Source organism: Macaca fascicularis, chromosome 20 (genome assembly GCF_037993035.2).
Source record: "Macaca fascicularis isolate 582-1 chromosome 20, T2T-MFA8v1.1".
Taxonomy (NCBI): Eukaryota; Metazoa; Chordata; class Mammalia; order Primates; family Cercopithecidae; genus Macaca; species Macaca fascicularis.
The window spans coordinates 57,209,784-57,222,842 of NC_088394.1; positions in this window are offsets into that span (position 1 = coordinate 57,209,784).

Below are 13,059 nucleotides of genomic sequence, written 5' to 3' on the forward strand. Positions count from 1 at the left end.
TAGCATATTGAAGGACCTGATGTGTTCTTTACTAACGAAATAAATTTATCTTCCTCCAACTTAATGTTACATAGACATATTTGTCCACAAAGCCAGTTAGCAACCAACAGCTATGAATGCCTCTTGCAGACACTGCTGGTGCCCTGCCTGACACTCTGTGTAGCTGGTGTCTCCAACCCCTAGCTTCTGGGAGTGTTTACTACAAAGATTCACACTTGTACAAGGCCCCTCTCAGAAATGTCTAGGAGGTTACAGCCAGTAGTTTGCTGGATCCATTCAGCTCACACCAGCTCAGGAGAGCCAAACGCGCTCTTCCCAACTCGGCATCCAGTGATATCAAATGCTGGTGACTTGACATTGACCACACAGGAGTATTTGTACCATGAAAATCGGCAAACTCTGCCAGTCAGGATGTTTTGTTGGTTGTTAGCTGATCGTTAATCATGTGCCAATGACTGACTGCTACAGGGGGTGCAAAACTCCAACTTTCTGGCATGAAGTTGTTCGCACTTTCTGGTGCCCTTCACACTCCAGGGTTTCCTTTGAAATCAGTCTGAGAGGCTAGATGTCAGTAAAAACCATGTCCTTCCTTTGCTTTGCCCCCTGACCTCTCCTGTTTCCCTCACTCCTGTGCAGGTACAGAGTTGTTCTGAGATCATTACGCCAGGAAATCACTTCTTGAAAATCCCAGTCTCAGGATCTGCTTGTAGGGAACCTGACAAGACACAATCTCCTATTGGACCCAGTACTCCACAAAGCACACATTAAGGAAGACTAAAATGGAAGAATCGAAGTTCTATATCTGTGACACCCAATCCTCCACGAATATTAATTATTTCAATCATACCTTTGCTGATCTGAGTAAGTGTTGAGCAGCATATGTGTCCCATTCACCTGTGGATATCTTCAGTTTAGAAACTTAGCCTCATTCTCTCTTTCTATATCCTTTAAGGTCCTCACGAGCATTGTGAATGCCTAAAATGTTTTCTCAAACTGTTTTGCCAGTGTCAGGCATGGGCACCCTATTAGGCAGTACGGTGTATTGTTACGGAGCGTAGGTTCTGGTTCATAAGGCCTGGGTTCAGATTTTGTTTTACATTTAATTGAACCAGGGCAAATAAGTTTGCTTATTTGCAAAATAGATATAACATGCTTATATCAAATGTCTGTTTTGAGGATTATTTTTCTTTCCAAACTGGAGTAAATATATTCAGCTCAAATATTTGTTGAGTCCTCAATATGATAAATAATATTTAGCTTGATAACTGGTACCAAGTTCCCTATTACTTACAAGGCATTACTATCTACTATTACAATGCATCTGGCATGTTATAGGCACTCAATAAAGTTTCTTTACTATAAATTTCTTAAATATTTAGATAATAAACTAGTTTCTATATATTGTAGAGATATTTCACCTAGAGTTGAATTATTTCTCTTTTCTAAATCCAAAAGCTACCTCAAATCCCCTGTGGAAAAATGTAGAACACTTAATAACAATAAGCAAATATTCATAGGTAATTAATATTTTTGGTGATTTAGATGGCCTAAGACATAATAGAAAAGGATACAAGCAAATCCAAACACAGAAACCAGTACCGAAGGACAATGTTGTTAATTCCACGAGAAAGTATGAGATAACAATGATGATGTTATTCCAGTGTTTACCTATATCTAACAGGGAATATAGCAACTTTTGCATATTTGGTTTATGCCAAGATATGCCTGGGGAAATGTTATGTGGGCAGTGAGAAATTGAAACCCACACACTCTCACACACATACAAACACACTTTTCTTATGTTCATAGATGGTTTGAAATGCTTGAAAGCAGGTTGATACGTCAAGTCAGGTAGACAGAGTGTATTTTTCTGCAGATTGAGAGGAACAGCAATTTACCTGTTGGATAAGACAATCTCATCCTGAGAGGTATTTAGCAAAGCTACTTGAAAGGGAGGTAGAAGCTGCTTTCTGTTGCTTTTAAACAGAGTTTCTTACAGGTAATTGATGAGTGAGATGAAGAAAGAGAGAACGAGAGTGAGAGAGAGAATATTACTCTGCTCAATACTTTCATATTTCAAGTATATTGCCAATGAAAAGCACACCAGGGCAGTCCTGGTTCCCGGGGGCTAGTTTGTATATTACTACTAATTGAATGACACGGAAACCAGACCTCCCTCCTGTCTCCCACTGCTCCAACATTCCTCCCATTCTTGGAACAAAAATGTCCCACTGTCTTTAACTGTCTACTGTTCTAAGTAACTCTCTGTGAATGTAACCACCCACTTTACTCTGAATGTCTGTGCTCTGCAGATCCCAGCTCCTGTGTGCGCAATTAGTCATGGCTACAGGGCTTTTATCCTGTGGTGAGAGAAGAGGCTGTCATCCCTAGCTTCCTCTTGCAGCTGGGCTTAGAAGATTCCTTGAGTTATGCATATATTTTTCTCCTTTGCATAAGCAGTACATTCAAAATCTAGCCAGCCCACCGAGAATGTGCTAGGTGCAGATTTCGAGTCTTCACAGCAGTTTCATGAAGGAACTTGTTCCACATCAGTCAGTTATTTGGATTGCCTCTCCTACTCTCTCTCTCAACTCTCCCTCTTAACAAAGATTCTTTCTGCGGTAATTACTTAATTGCATTACCATAATGTAAGTAGTTTTCCCTTTGGCCTCCGAAGGTTTGCTGAAAATCACTGACAAAAGGCCGATTAATGGGAGAAAAAGCAGACAAATTTATTTGGTCATAGTTTGACATGACTTGGGAGTCTTCAGAATGAAGACCCAAGGATACAGGGGAAACTGTTGGTTTTTATGCTTGGTTCAAGAGAGTATGAACAACCTTGTAGAAATATGATTGGACAGAAAGGGTATGATCTAATGCTAATAGACTGAGTGGGAAAACCCAGAAAAGCGTGTCTGTTTTGATTCACCTTGGCATCTCTGTGAAGCCTTCCTTCCTTCCCGGTATGAGGCAAGACCCTTTCTGGATGGGAAGGTCTTATGACCTACACTTAAACAAAGTAGGTCAGAAAATTTCTATGATGGCCAGTTTTTATACAGAAAAGTGGGAGGGGGGAATTAAAGTAATGTTTTTACGTTTTATGACTTGCTTTGGGTAAGAGCGGTTCTGGTTTTCATGATCCACTGTGAGGAAGAGGGATGGATTCTAGTTTATATGGCTAGCCTCTGGAGAGAATGAGGGGCCAGAGACAGGATGGCAGAAGAAGCTCAGAGAGAAACTTTTTCTTCTGAGGCCTTTATTTTGGGGTATCATTTTCTGAGCCTCAACAATAGTCAAGTCACCCACATTTTCTACGTTTTATTTCATCTGAAACAGGATAGAAATAGCAGCCTTCTTTAAAGGGGAAAACGCCGTTAGAGGACTGTGAAAAATCTATGCCCATTAATGGTTGCTGTTTTTGGTTTTCTTCAACCTGCTCCCTTCACTCAGTCCCAGACATCAATGAGGCACACGGTTTGGGTGGAGAATGAGGTGACGATTGAATCCCAGTGTCTGGACTGCCTGCTTGGAGATTAAGCCTGATCAGACTCACTCTTTGAACACTTACATGGTCAAAGAGCTTGCCATATGTATTCATATTTAAGTGTCAATAGTGTCATGTCTTAGACATGTCAAAAGTGAGGCAGGGATTTAAGCAACCTATATCATTTTGCTTCTAAAAATCAGATCCTGAGTTCTAACTTGGGGTCTGTCTGTCTGTGTTAATGCCAGATATGCATTATTTTTTCTAACCCGTGGTTGCCAAACTACCTAGTGAGTCTCCAAAACCATCATTAGATGTGAATTCACATAGATGTTTACTATCATTGAAGGACATTAGCACTTACTTCAGCCAGGTAAGATCCATTGTTTGTTATAGTCAGCCCATGGACCCCAGGGGCTTTTAGTTTGTTTGTTTTTTCCAAAAGCAATGTGCTTTTTTTTTTTTTTTTGGTTGCCATCTTGTCAATTTATAACTTTCATTGAGAACAAAATGGAAAGTAATGGAAAGGTAGGTAAATCAACTAAGTCACTTAACCTGTGTGAGCCTGTTTTTCCCAGCTTATTTCTTAGAAGAAAGTGTTTTAGCATGCACTTCTTATTTTAGAATACGGAATGTTGAAGTAACTTGATTCAGATAATACAAATAAGTAGAAGGCCAAGGGCTTGATTCATGACCTCATCCTACCTCTTTCTGATGATATTTGCATTATTGAATGTTGCTTTCAATTATTCTGCAGCATTTTTTTGGGAAATATCGTACCCAGTGATCATGTCACCCTGATGGATTACATAGGTGGAGTTTAGGCACACTTTGTAAGTCTAATATGGCAAGAAAGTGCTCTCCTTTGAAAAAGAAATTACTGAGTTACTAATTTAAAATTTTATGATCTGGTGCCAGAGCTATAATAACACTGAAATTTTCAGGCTAAAGCAAAATCATGAGGGCAATAATTGTGTCATTTTCAAGATAGTAGGATATTTCAAAAGCCTCAAGCCACATGTACTTTACTTTGATCACATAAACGTTGAAAAGTTTTACCCTGTCATGCACCAGAACAACCATTCGCTATCTCAAGCCTCATATCTGCCCCTCTGTTTTTTTTTAGAAACTGAGCTTTAGGTGATATTTAATGTTTCCATAAAAAGGGCTCTGTGTCATTTTTATCTATCATGTGCCCTTTTGCCTAGGATGCTACTATTCAATCCCCCCTTCATTCATTAAGCAGATGTGTTTGTTTTAACAAGTTTTGTTTTGTTTTTTGTTTTTTTGATGCAATGCAACTGTAACCCAACTCTAAAAGCATTTAAAAACAATGGGATCTATTTTTTATAAATAATAAGTCTGGCGGTAATCAGGATCCAGAGTTGATTAAAATGGGTTGATTCAATGGATATTCTCCAGGAGTCAGATTTATACCCCTTTCCACTATACCTATGGAGAATATACTAAAGATAGAAAAATATTTTCAGGGTCCCAAAATGACAATCCTAGTTGCAAGTGCTATATGCTATGAATAAGGAATTATTACTTTGTGGTTGTTACATTAAAGGAGTAAGAAAACCTTTTACAAAAGTCCCTCAGCAACCTCTCAATTAGTCTTATTATCCAGAATCATGTTACATGTCCAGACCTAAATCTATCATTGATCAAGGAAACGATCCACCATGATTGGCTTAGAGAAAATCTAATTTACCAACTGGAACTGGGGCTGGAGCTAGAAGTCTGTCTCCTGAACACTTCGAACTAATTGTACCTCAAACAAGAAAGAAGGTGAGGTAGAATGGGGATTGTGGATAGCTATTTGGATAGGTAACCAAACTTCTTTGCCACTGCATTCTCCAAATTTAAATGAAGGTGTTAAATTTTCTGTGAAGTCTTCTCTAGCCAGGCCAGAGAACGTTGGTAATTTCCCTTTCTGCACTATATCTGAATCTTGTACATACTTTACTATTTTAATTATCCTATTACATTGCACAAAATAAAATTAAATGGGAGTCTCCCCTAGCATTAGCAAACTCCTTATGAAAAAGAGAAGTGTTTTATTCATCTTCATAGCCATAACATCTAACAATGCTTGGCTCATAATTGGTTCTCAATCAATGTTTATTAAGTATAATTGGAAAGTAAATTCTATTCATAAAGGTAACCATTTCTAAATTCAATACATTATTTACAATAACATTTAAAAAGAATATTTTACTTTGCTTACAAGAAAGAATTAGTGCTAGGCAAACATTATAAATGATAGTTAAGAAATTGCAGCTACATGGAAAAACTACAAAGTGAAAAGAGAAAAATAATTATACATTGGAATCTATAGTAGAAAGATGCATAGATATGCTAATACAAGCATAATAAAATATTGATAGAATTCAGGTGGTAGGTTCAAGTGTGTCCACTGTAAAATTTTTTCAACTTTCCTTTGACATCTTTTCATAATAAAATCTTAGAAAATAAAATTATTGAAACTGTTCCTTGGTTATAATTTTGTTAACTGTTTTGAGAAAATGTTAAAATAAAACAAGAAAATACAGAAAGGATAAATGAAGTCAGGTCGAGGAGATAATAAGGTTTTATTTTTTCTTTTCCTTTCAATGATTGTTACAATGTGCTTTGGACAAGGCAATTTTATATCGGAAAAACAGAGACCACATTGAAGTGGAGTTGTAATAGAATCTGGAAATAAAAAAATATATATTATGGTTAAAACTAATATCTACATAAAAGTCTACATTTTAGATTGTATATTTAGCAACACATAATAATGTAATACATTAATCGTATAGAGAAACACCAAATTGCATTTATAAACCAAGACATAACATCTGAGTCTAATCATTTTATATTAAAACAAAAAGTCGTGAGTATGAGAAAATATAAGAACAAAATGGGTGTGGAATATGCTCATCATTTCCAGTGTGTTTTTTATTTCTGATTCAGCTTTTATTATATAAAACACTCAAAGTATATTTATTTCATAACTATCATGTAGTGTATTCCAGTCACTATGCCCTTCTAACTTTGAATTGTGTCGAAAATTCTCCATCTGCTGGTAACCAAGGAAAGAATGAAATTATTCAATAAGGTTGAGCAGTGTAAACTCTCCTCTATTACAATTTTTTTAAATCTTTTCTAATATGAGACTGACATTCAGCCAGTATCAACTCTATTTAATTCTCTCCGGTCTATTTATTCACGGATGGCATGTATAACTTTGCACCTAAGAGCCAAGTATAGAATTTACTGACACCTGGAAAGCAGATGTGTCCAGCTAATGGAGTCTCCTTTCTGCTGACCGTGACCTCTCCCTTATGAAGGACACAATTCTGCAGCTGAGACTCACCTCAAAGGTGAAAGGAAGCCCCTTCTGTGAAGGAAATAAGATTGATAGTGAGAAAGTGATCCCACCGTAAAATGAGTGCCCCAATTAACAGATTAATGACAGTGTTGTAGGATTTGGCTTACTGAGAAAACTTAGTACAAAGAGAAGAGTAAATTCACTCTGAATCAAGATTGTTCCTAACACCAAAGAAAATGCTTTCCATTTTGCTTTATAATTTCACTATCTCTTCTTCATTTGCATAGGTATGTCTTTCCATTGGTGTGTTTGTAATAATAAATATGCACTGATAACAACACACACACATATATGTTTATATGAGGGGAGAGTGACACCGAGAGTTGTTTATGCTGTTAATAACGAGGATGATTACATTATTTTCCTGTTGCTGATGTGAAAATTACCACAAATTTCGTGTTCTAAAACAATGTACCTGTAGTATTTTAGGTTCTGGAATTCAGAAGTATGAAATGGGCCTTTGGCTAAAATCAAGGCTGTCCTTGATGTTAGCAGGGCAGCGTTCCTTCTGGAGGCTCTAGGAAAAAAATCCTTTTGCTTGTCTTTCTCAGTTTCTAGAGGCTGCCCTCAGCCCTTAGCTCACAGCCTCCTTACATCTTCAAAGTCAACAACGGCTCAGAGCGTTTGTCAACAGTGTATCACTCAGACACTTACTTTTCTGCTTCCGAACTCCACATTTTAGAAAAACACTGAAAGATCCAATTTTTATTACATTGGGTCTAACCCAGATGATCCAGGATAGTCTTTCTACTTTAAAGTCAAATCGTTAATGTATTAGTCTTTTTGGTATTGCTGTAAAGGAATATTGGAGACCGGGTAATTTATAAAGAAAACAGGTTTATTTGGGCTCACAGTTCTTCAGACTATAAAAGAAGCATAGTGCTAGCTAGCATCTGCTTCTAGTGAGGGCCTCAAGAAACTTATGATCATGGTGGAAGGCAAAAGGGGAGTGGGCTTGTCATATGGTGAAAGAGAGAGCAAGGAAAAGTGGGGACATGGTGCCGGGTTCCTTTAAGCAACCAGCTCTTTCATGAACTAATAGAATGAGAACTCACTCATTACCATGCAGAGGTCACCAAGCCATCTATGAGGGAGGTGATCTGCCTCTGTGAACCTGACACTCCCCCAAGGCCCCACCTCCAACATTGTGGACCACATTTCAACATGAGATTTGCAGAAGACAAACGTCTAAAATATGTCAATTAGCAAACTCACTTCCCCTTTTCTATGTAACACGACATATTCACAGGTTCCAGAGGTTAAGATGTGTACATGAGGGAGAAGGAGGCCATTATTCTCTCCACTCCAATGATTGATACAGATTGTTAGTTTTTATCTTACTCTTCTTTCCTTCTCTCCAAGGAACGTGATTTGCTAATTATTGACTGTGTGACTGTGTGTCAGGTAATTTACTGAATGCTGGACCTATAGTTACTTCTTTACCATATTCTCTTTCATGAGATAAATAATTTTAAAATATAATTTATCCCTTCAACAAATAAGAAAACTGAGATCCGGGGGGCTAGAATATTTCCAATGACAGAATGGTGATTTTTATTTAAATCTCTTTAACTATAAAACCATCCCATATGTTGGAATCATGACATCCTACCCCTACTAGCCTAGAGAAAAAAAATGATTTCCCAAATATTGTGAACTCTGATATTTGAAAAGAATAAGAAAAACAATGCAAACACTTATGGACATCGTCAGCAATCACAGAGATAATGAAATCTCTGGAAGAGATTTATATGAAAAAGATAGCCTCTGATTAGTAGACAGACAAGTTGAAAGTGTTTTTTGTCTCCTTTAATGCTGCTGTCGGGAAATTTCTGCAATTGAACTAGTATCCCAATTATTAATTCATTCAATGGTATTTATTAAGCTTGACTATGCATCAAGCACAGCACCAGCATGTAGGAACAAAATGGTGGGCCAAAACTTGTCTGGTCTCTGTCTTTGTAGAGCCAATGACTGAATTGGGAAAACAAAAATTATTTAAACAGCCTAATACATAGACATTAAGTTTCAACCCTGATAAATGACATAAAAGGGCTAGATATGAAAGCACAGTACACAGGGGATTCATCAAATTGTGCAGCAGAGCAGATAAAGAAAGATGTCCATAACATGAATTGAAGGGCTAGGCAGGAGGTAATCAGGCTAAGACAAGAAGGTAGAGCTTTACCCTTGAGAGAACGGAGTGGACAAAATATCCTGGTGGTGAAAGGAATTTGATATTCTCAATTTAGGAAACCAGTGTGGATGGAGGACATAAAAAAGTGTCAGGGGACGGGGAACAAACATTATGCAAGATCATTTGGAAAAGTAGGCATGAGGTATGTCATGCAGGCTATACCACTGGTCCCTCCCTAAGAAACGTGATTTAGTACCCGAAAGCACTCAGCACAAAGGTGTTTGGGGTAGGAGGAGGGTCATGAGCATTTCACCGCAAGGTGATTTTACTTCCAAGACAGAGTGTTTGAGAAAAATCTACACTGCTCTCTGTGCTAGGTGAGACCCAGCCTTTCATTGGTAACCATCTGGTATACCAGATTCAGAGCAAGACTCTCATCATTTTAGATCATTCTATTAAGTGAAACCTGAAAAACATGTGCCCCATCCTGTGATGCTGAGCTCTGTGTTTGACATGGTTGCTCTCCAGGGAGAGTGGGCCTCCAGGGGTATCAGAAGAGGCAGTATTAATCACTTAGGTAATTTACAGCTGTTGTAACATAATGGAACCCCAGAGTCTTACAGAGTTAGCTTTCAGCACGTTTAAGGAGGAAAATGATGGTAATTAAAAACGGCATTTCTAATTAGGAAGAGGTTAATTAGTGAGAGGCTGGAAGGACTGAGGAGCTGAGGTCTCCCGTTTCCCAATCTGTGGCTCCCTTGCAACTGGCTTTAGTGCTGTCTACTGTCTTCTTCTCTCTTGCCTACAGGGTAACAACGGACTTGGGGGCACGCTTGCTTCTTCAATGTGTACAGCAGCACTATAACATTGATAAGAAAGCATCTGATGTCTTAAAATCTGTCGCAGTGTTTGATATAAAAAGGGGTAAGTATATGAATGAACTCCTCGGTCAACTCTGGCTAAACACATTTACAAGACCCAGGAAAGTAAGAAAAATAGGCTTTTGAGAATCCAAAATTGCTGATGCACTTTACTCCAATTCTCAGCCTCTCTCAGAACCTATTTATGCACATTTTATAGACAATCAAAACTGTTGTGATTATATTGAGTAGCAACATAAAAGTGACACCAGATTAGCAAGGGAGATAAATGACTACTGCTAGATACTCTGACAGTTGGGAGAAGTGAGAGTGATAGACAAAAATAATTAAGACTAAATACACAAAATCAAAATAGAAACTATAATTGAAAAGTAAAAACAAAAAAGTAAAAATTAAAGTAGAAGGAAAACTTATTTTTATGCCAATAAGGCAGGCAGTAGATACGCATATACCTTTTGGCACATTGTTTACACTAACAATCTATGCCTAACTTTGTCTTTTCAAAATGATTCAAGATTATCATTACATTTATTTTAATCTATTTAATTACATATACTTGACTGCCTCCTCCTCCTCCTCCTCCTCCTCCTCCTCCTCCTCCTCCTCCTCCTCCTTCTTCTTCTTCTTCTTCTTCTTCTTCTCCTTCTTCTTCGTCTTCTCCTTCTTCTTCCTCTTCCTCTTCTTCTTCCTCTTCCTCTTCTTCTTCTTTCTCTTCCTCTTCTTCTTCTTCTTTTAACTGCTCTCACCCAGGCTGGAGGGCAGTTGCACAATCTTCACTCAGTGCAACCTTCAGCTCCCAGGTTCAAGCGATTCTCCTGCCTCAGCCACCTTGGGATTACAAGTGTGAGCCCTCACACCAGGCTAATTTTTTGCATTTTTAATAGAGATGGGGCTTTACCATGTTGGCCAGGTTGGGCTCAAACTTCTGACCTCAAATGATCCACCCACCTTGGCCTCCTGAAGTGCTGCAATTATAGGAGTGAGCCACTGACCCCAATCACTTGGCTATCTTCTTAATCTTCAAAAGTTTAACACATCTAAAGACTATGCATGTCTGTGTGTGTGTTCCATGTGTGTGCAATGTGACATATCACTGCATGTTCTCTTAAATATCAAAATTTGTCAAAAGAGAAGACTAATTCCCAAGCATCACCCTTTCTTCTGATGAGTAAATTTTAGATAGCATAAGTTGCTTTATGCTGTCTAAGGCACCTTTAATTCTCCAAAAGATATACTTTAAAAATTTAGGAAATTATAATGTTACAGTTCAATGAACATTTGTGCTACTTAGAAAGAGTTTTTATTTTTTAAACATTGCAAGAGCCCTGTGGAAGTAACACGAGGGCCCACTGAGGAATTTGGTGGGGAGGAAAGAAAGTCCCCATTTACTTGTGAACCAAAACAGTTCTAACCGTATCTGTTTATATAATGACCCTCTATGTAATATCTAATTGAGAAAAAGAGTTCCAATAATTGTTTTGAAAAGTATTTGAGCCATTGTTTAAGAGAAAGAAAATCCGTCATAGATTTTAAAACATGTTATGTGCCGGCTGCTTTGTATCTATTATCTTAGGTAACAATTACTACAATCTTTGCCAGGAATGACAATCTATTTTACAGGTGAAGAAACTGAGCATAGAGATTAAATACTTTGTTGAATGTTACTCTACTCTATCAGGTGGAGCTACAATAGAGAATTCATGATTTATGTCCTTTTGAGTCCCAAACCATTCTCAGTTAGCTAATATCAGTTACTGTGCAGGATGCAGGCATTCACAAAAACAATTAATGCAATTCTAATTTGCACTCTAATAAGGTGTTCTGTTGCTCTAGAAGAGTTAGCTGCAATAACATAAAACATTCCAACATAACGTTCTATCATATGATATAGGATAATGCCATGTGTTACAATAATGATTATTATAAAACTTATTAAACCTTTTAATCATTTAGACATATATAGAGAGGGAGATGATACACTGATATATACTTTTCACCTTGCCCTCCGTAGTCCAATAAAGATCCCATTTCTTATATAACCAGCTCTCATATAATTGAACTAAAGCTTGAAATAAAACTGATATATTCACTGCATCTTAATAGACTCTTAAATTTTCCTAGGTACGATAGAAGAACTAGTTGTATCTGCTGTCCTAAATTAATGAATTTTCAGCATTCTAGAAGAACGCAGTCTAGAGTAGTTACGGGGAGCTTTGTACAGTTGGAATGCCAGGCTCCAACCATTGGATTCACCACCTAATGACTGTTCACATGGTCAGGATGTTGCACCTCTCTGAGCCTTAGTTTTTAGCTATAAATTGGAAATAATAATAATGATACTTAGTCTCAATTTATGGTGATTAAATGAGATATACCTATAATGCTTTTAGCAGAATGTCTTCAAGGAAGGTAGGATCTCGCCACATACAAGTTACATGTTCTAAAATATAAAATACTTGCAATTACAAGATGACTGCCAATTGATATTGGGAGATAGGAGACAGTGCAGTAGAGTGATTATGAGTGAAAATCTTGAGTTTAAGTAGCTATAGATTCCATCACCCTCTCTGTTACTGTTAATTCAGTAGCCTTCATTAATTTACTCAGACTTTCTGATACTCAGTTTTCAAATCTGTGGAATGGGCAAAATGACCATACCCAGTTCATAAAATTTTTGTAAGGACTAAGTTAGTGATTTTATGCCGTGTACTTAATTAAAATGATGCCTAATGTAGAAAAAGCACTCAATAAGTATTTGCTGCTATTATTTACATTAATGAAAAATAGAAGTTATAAAGAACATTTTATTAGAGAAAGTTAATAAAGTGTTCTTCTCTCTTCTAGGCCAAGTGATAGTCTTCTAAGAACAACTCACAGAACTGGAATTTGGGAGGCAAGTTATGGTATCTCAAACATGTATGAATAAAAACAAACTAAAAATGAGAACCTAGCAAACTAAGTAGTAGTGGAACAAAAGCAGGGGATTGAGAATAAGCTCCACTATAGACTTCGCTTCACTGTAGGTGGGTTTTGCATGAGCCGGATCCATCTCACCTTCAAATGGATCTAGCCCAAGAGCTCTGTACAAATAACCAATGTAACTGAGCCTGGGAGTCTATAAGTGGGATTAATAAGCAGCCATCTGGGGAACTGCAGTTGGGGTCCAGCATATGGTCTA